General features: G+C 32.8%; 1 long non-coding RNA gene across 1 annotated transcript; it reads right to left on the reverse strand.

Annotated features, from left to right (window-relative positions):
* Window positions 1–706: 706 nt before the first annotated feature.
* LOC121975870 lies at window positions 707–6,163 on the reverse strand. Its single transcript, XR_006110468.1, has 3 exons — window positions 5,452–6,163; window positions 5,217–5,335; window positions 707–844 (listed from the first exon to the last, which is right to left on the reverse strand). It is a non-coding gene; the product is annotated as an uncharacterized LOC121975870 (long non-coding RNA).
* Window positions 6,164–6,450: the final 287 nt, after the last annotated feature.

A 6,450-nucleotide genomic window follows, 5' to 3' on the forward strand; every position in this document is an offset into this window, starting at 1 on the left:
CAATGTCTTCGCCAGTGTATCTCTTAATCAACATGAAAGAAGTAAATCATGAATAAAAATCATCATATTTATACGGAAGGATAGTCTTAATGCAATGGCAAAATTTCTATTGTATGATTTTAAAATTATGAATTTAACTATCATTTTAGCACAATAATACTTAATTATGAACTTGGCTAAAGCCAAGAAGTGAACAACCATTATATTCTGAGAGCCTGGATTCCAAATCTTACTTTTGAGACTTCTAAAATGGAAATTGGATCCGAGGCTTACAAAAAGTTGTCAAATTTAACTCACTTATCACTTGATTAAACAGCAATTGATAATATTTATATGCCTAATGGACATCTTAGTACGTACAAACATTTGAAAAACACTATTGTTCTTGTAACAAATAGAACAAAGATTGCTCAACATGAAATGGATAAAAGATTATATATATATATATATATATATATATATCGTCACACATACGTTGCATTTCAAGTAAATTGGTTTCTGCTCATTGATGTTGTATAACACACAAGAATGTGACTTACATATTGTATTCTCAATAAGTTGGCGGTGTTGCTTGTGCTTTGACTGGACCAACCAAATTGGCCAGGTCAAGACCAATCCTGTAACACCTCTAGTTTTTTTTTTTTTTTTAACAAATCATATAAATATAACTATGGATGTCACTTGTTCATACTTCCATGGTGAGTTCTTAATTCAACGAAATTATATAGATGGTTCTTAAGACATAAGTTAATGCGGAAACTAAATTGGAATATCTTCGGGTTGTGTTGTCGTGGTCCCGAGCTGGCTCACTGGTCAATGCTTCTTGTCTCACTTGTCCCATTGTCTGAAAAAAAGTTAAAGTTCGTGTGTCGAAAGATTCAACATATTCAAAATCTTGTTATGCGATAATTAACGGCTATAATCTAGTGCACTAAGGGAAACCCCCTTTTAGATAACCTGGTGTTGGGGTTGCAAGGTTGCAAACATAGTCCCACATTGAAAACACATGATAAAGATCATCGGTTTATAAGAGAAAAGATATCTCCATTGGTATGAGACATTTTGGGGAGAGCCCAAGAGCAAAGCCATGAGGGTCTAGGCCCAAAGTGGACAATATCATGCTATTGTGGAGATATCTAAATTCTTTTCGATCCTACAATTGGTATCAGAGCCCGGACTGCCAGAAGGTTTAACCACCGACTGTGCACAAGAGATATGGTCTGATTGAGTCATGTGTATACAATATTGACCTCGAACAAAGAAAGTGAGGACTCCTATGTTCGGATCAAGAGGACCAGACACCAGGCAGAAAGTCCTAGTTGCGGCTAGGTAAGGAAGTCCTGGTAGGTCGGGTGGATCAAGGGGCAGGAAGACCTGGTGGGTCGAGGATCGGACATGGGAGGCCGGTGGGCCTTTGTTTGAGGGGGGGGGGGGATTGTTGGGATTGCAAGGTTGCAAACATAGTCCCACATTGAAAACACATGATAAAGATCATGAGTTTATAAGAAAAAAGGTATCTCCATTGGTATGAGACATTTTGGGGAGAGCCCAAGAGCAAAGTCATGAGGGTCTAGGCCCAAAGTGGACAATATCATGCTATTGTGGAGATATCTAAATTCTTTTCGATCCTACACCTGGGACTTTCCTACTGACGTACTGGTAGAGAATATGTGAGCATAGACATCTACTTAAGCATGAGAGCATAAATATAAGCATGGAAATGGATTTAGGATAATGATAGACTTTGATCATGTACAAAGGTATAGACATAAACATAAGCATAAGCATAAACATAAACATTGGCGTAAACATAAACATAGCTTGAACATATCTGCATGCGTACTTATAAACGTATCGTAGTGGTGGCTTGGTTGCATATAACATTACCGTAACATAAGTTGTTGATGAGACAAGTACCCTAGCTAGGTTGGCGGGGACTGTTCCTTGGAACGAATCCTTGAGACAAGTACCCGTAAGTGGATTCATTTCATGAGCATTCAAGGTTATCAAAATGAGAAGCAAAGAATAACAACATGAAACTTACCTAACCTATAGATCCGAAATCTAGATGTAGCCATTAAAGTCCACTAAATTACCATGATGTGAGAAGCAAGAGTAACTCAAAACATTCATACTAAAATTTGAAGATTACAAGTTTTAGGAGCTAGCATGGTATTGACTTCCAAATAACAAAAGAACATAGGAATCTACAAAATATGAACTGTACAAATCTAAAGAAGCTAACATGATATCATTTCCTCAACACATACATACAACCAAAACCGAAACTCATTTAGGGTACCTAACAAAGTTGAACATGATGAACTAAAATAAAACATGATATGAGAAAGACATGAAGAAATCATAGAACAACATCATGATGAATATGACCCTTAGAAAACTACTCTTATCATGCCCAAAACTTGCAAGACCAATAACATAATTTGAGCATGCATAGTTCTCTAGTCTCTAAAAGTAAACTAATAGTAAAACATGAAGACTCGTAGTACATCATCATGATAACTAAACCTCTATAACAAAATTTAAACCAAGCCTTAAAGAATCTAAAACTTGGAAGTTCTACTCTATAAATTGAGCATGCAAATTTCTCTAACTTTTAAGGGTAAACATGAAGTAACTTGTAGTGCAACATCGTGATAACTATATAACTTCTAAAATAGAGTTTAGAACTACCCTTATGAATCCGAAACCTACAAGTTTTAAATTTAATGGGAACATAAATAATTCTCTAGCTTTCGTGTAGAGGTGAGGAAGGAACCTAAATCATGGTATCATTTTTTTAAAAACACAAAAGGACATAGGGTTCCATAAACATCTAAAACTTACAAGTTCTAAAATCCATTAGAAGCATAAACACTTTTCTAATTTCCAAATAGAGATGAAGAAGGAACCTAAACCATGACATCAACTTCTTAAAATCGAAAAGAATATAGAAATCTATAGAATCCGAAATCCTCCATTTATACAAACCATTAAAACTTAAGAAGAGAACTTAAACTAGAGCATCATACCTCAACCCATAATACCCGAAGTTCACCAATCATAGAAACTAACTAAAGTATTACAAGTTAGGGAGCATGCCTTAAGTATTTAGTTCCTAACTCCTTGTCTTCCCTTGAAGTTCTAGCACCGGTGGAGAAACAAAAAGGGGGCGGAAAACCTTCTTATGGCCGGTGGTAACATCCAAGGTGAGACTTTTGAGGGTAAGGTTTAAATAGAAGAGGGAGCTTAGGACCTTGTTTTCCTTTCTATATACTAAGTCATTAATTGCATTAATTTCATACATATTTATATCCATATACTAATTTTATATTTATATATATCCATGTATATATATCACATATACATGGTAATATATTTAATTCATATTATAATATTGAATCATGTTAAATATAGGCGTTCCAACATCACATATTAAAATCTCCTCTCTCTCTCTCTCTCTATATATATATATATATTATAATTTTCCTATTTCCATTATTTATGCTATAATATTATTTATATGGATCAAATTTACTATATATATCCATCACATATACAAAATAATATATAATTCACATTGATAGTTTCCTAGTTAGAGCATCTGCAATGGCGTTAATGCCCCATGCATTAACGCCGACGTGGCATCTTGTTTTTAACGTGTAGAGATATTAATGCTGATGTGGCGACTTTATTTTTTACTGTAGCAGTAACGCGTTCAAACCTTTGAACGCGTTAATGCTGCAGAGGTAAAAAAAAAAAATATAAGCATTAACGCTTCACGCGTTAAAAGCGTTGCGGATGGCCTTATGATATATATAGTTATGTTACGTTATGTTATATAAAATATATTAATCTTATATTTTATTTCTGCATTGATTAGATGAATAGCCTATAAAATTTATAGGCTAAGTCTTTATAAATTTTATTATACTAAGTCATAAAAATTTATTTTCATATGTTATATAAATTTTTATCTACATGTTAAATCTTATAACTTTATATAAAAATTTATTCACATGAGTTATATAAATTTTTATATATTAATATTCGCATGGGTTATTATTTACTATGTCATATAAATTTTATATAAAAATTTATATACATGGGTCATATAAATTTTTATATACACATTTATTTTTTTTTAATTAAATTTTATACATATTTATATTTTTCCTTATACACATTATCCTTTCCTGGATTATGTATAATTATCTTAATTATATATATAAATCTGAATTTACTAATTATTTAGTAAGTTAATAAAAATTTATATCATGCGTCATATAAATTTTTTATGCACATTTATGGAATTATATCATATATATCAATTTTCTTTTCTTTTGTGATCACTGAAATATATTAGAAATATTATTGCTAATAATATTAATTACTAATTAATTATATTAATTGAATATGGTGTTCTACTATGTCAAAATATTAATCAAGTAACTAATCTAATAATTTAAGTTAATATTCTCATTATAAAACGTGATTATTGATTTTGGGCGCTACAAATCCAGTCTGATTCGAACAATGTAAAACTTCTAGTTGAGCAGGATTCTTGATGGGTGTGGTTCAGCCAAAAAAACTGAGGCTTGGAGTTGGGTTCGACTGGATTTCAAAACATTACTACTAGTGAAGAAAAGAATCAAACTAACCATCTAATTACAAATAAGGTTTAAAAATCTTAAATCATGTCGGAGTTTCGATCAACGACTGAAATGAAACGATACTATTTTAATATCGTATCAACATTTCAATGTAAGATGTCGGTAATGGATTGAAAGTTCAAGAAAGAAGGAAATGAAGTATTGTAAAGAGACATTATATGTGACAAGTATAATTTTAAATCTTGTATCATGTCATATGAGACAAAATATATTATTTTAATAAAATCTCTTTTCTTTATTGTATCTTCTTCGTTCTTCAATTTCTAATTTATCACCGACACAATGTATAAAAGCGTCCACAGAATAATTTTTTTCCGATAAAAACCGAAATAATAACACAGACACAAATATAATCTTGACTCTATATTTTCTCCATGTATACATCAGACACAAAAAGTACTTCTTTTGTGTAAATTCTTTATAAATTTTTTTGTAAAGAATATTTGATTCTTCAGTTCAATCAACATGGTTGTAAGTAGTTGCAATTAATTACCATGTCCCAAATCATTCAAATTTATAGAGAGTGAAGTAAAAAAATGTCACCTTCTGTAGCATTGATTGCAGACCAGCTTTACCTTGGATCCCGTTTGTGAATGTCAATTGCTGATTCAAGCTCAGGCTAACAATCATCAGGTTCGAAAGTACCGAACAGCCGCAAGGACCTGCATAGCTTCCAAGAAAGACAAATTTCTGGCCTTCCGTTACTAAGAACAACATAGATAAGCATTTCCGAATAGATTTACAGGAAAGAAAAGTTGAGAGATCATAGTATTATCACCAGACAAATTTCCAACCGACTCCGCATCAATCACAGTGCCAGTGGATCTGCAAGTTCAGATTGCAAGAACAACGCATCCCCCTCGCAAGATCCAAATAATCAAACGGATAAATCAAGAAAAAAAGAAGAGGGAGGAGGATGCGGAAGTCCGGATGCAGAGGTTTATCGACCGATTCCCCCATTGTTGCATCCAGAAAGAGAAGAGAGAGAACAAGGATAGGAAAAGATCGATAAACCGCTGCGTCCAGAGATCGACAAGTCGAATCGCGAGCGGAGAGGGAGAAGGGGAGATAGAACTCACTCACCGGGTGGCCATCGTCGGACGCCGGCCGTTCTGGATCGGGAGATCCGTCAATGGAGAAGGGATGCGATTTGAAAAGCGAATCAAATCGTCGAAGAAAAAAGAATTGAAAGCGAGGAAGGGTGATGGAGATTTATCATTCGCTACCCGCTGGGGTACCCGTGTTGTGGCGAGAGAAAGGCAGAAAAGGCGGAGCCAACGGGTGGGTCCCAATGGTAGCGTTGGGTTGATTCTAACCTGGTACCGATGGAAAACTGGAGGATCTGCTGGGTTGGTTGGCAGAAACAAGAATGCCTTTGGCACAAGTGGATATGAAGGTTAACAACTCTTTTATATACTCGATTATCTGTTTATTTAATCGAATCTAATAAAAATTCCTTCAATATATATAATTATATATAATTAATTAAATAATAAATTTGAAAAACTAATTATTAATATAGATGAATAAATTTTTATATATTATATTTATTAATAAAATTCTTAAATAAATAAACTCTTAAAATCAAGTTCATTAACTAATTAAAAAACTTAATTATATAAAAATTTTAAACGATCAGATAAATTTAAAATTTGATAACATATAAATGAACGAGTTCACACTTATAAAAAACACTAAATCAAATCAAAATAGTCATTTCAATTACTTAATTTATTTTAAACTCAGCTTGATCACTTATCAAATAACTAACTTGAGT

Source organism: Zingiber officinale, chromosome 4B (genome assembly GCF_018446385.1).
Source record: "Zingiber officinale cultivar Zhangliang chromosome 4B, Zo_v1.1, whole genome shotgun sequence".
Classification (NCBI taxonomy): Eukaryota; Viridiplantae; Streptophyta; class Magnoliopsida; order Zingiberales; family Zingiberaceae; genus Zingiber; species Zingiber officinale.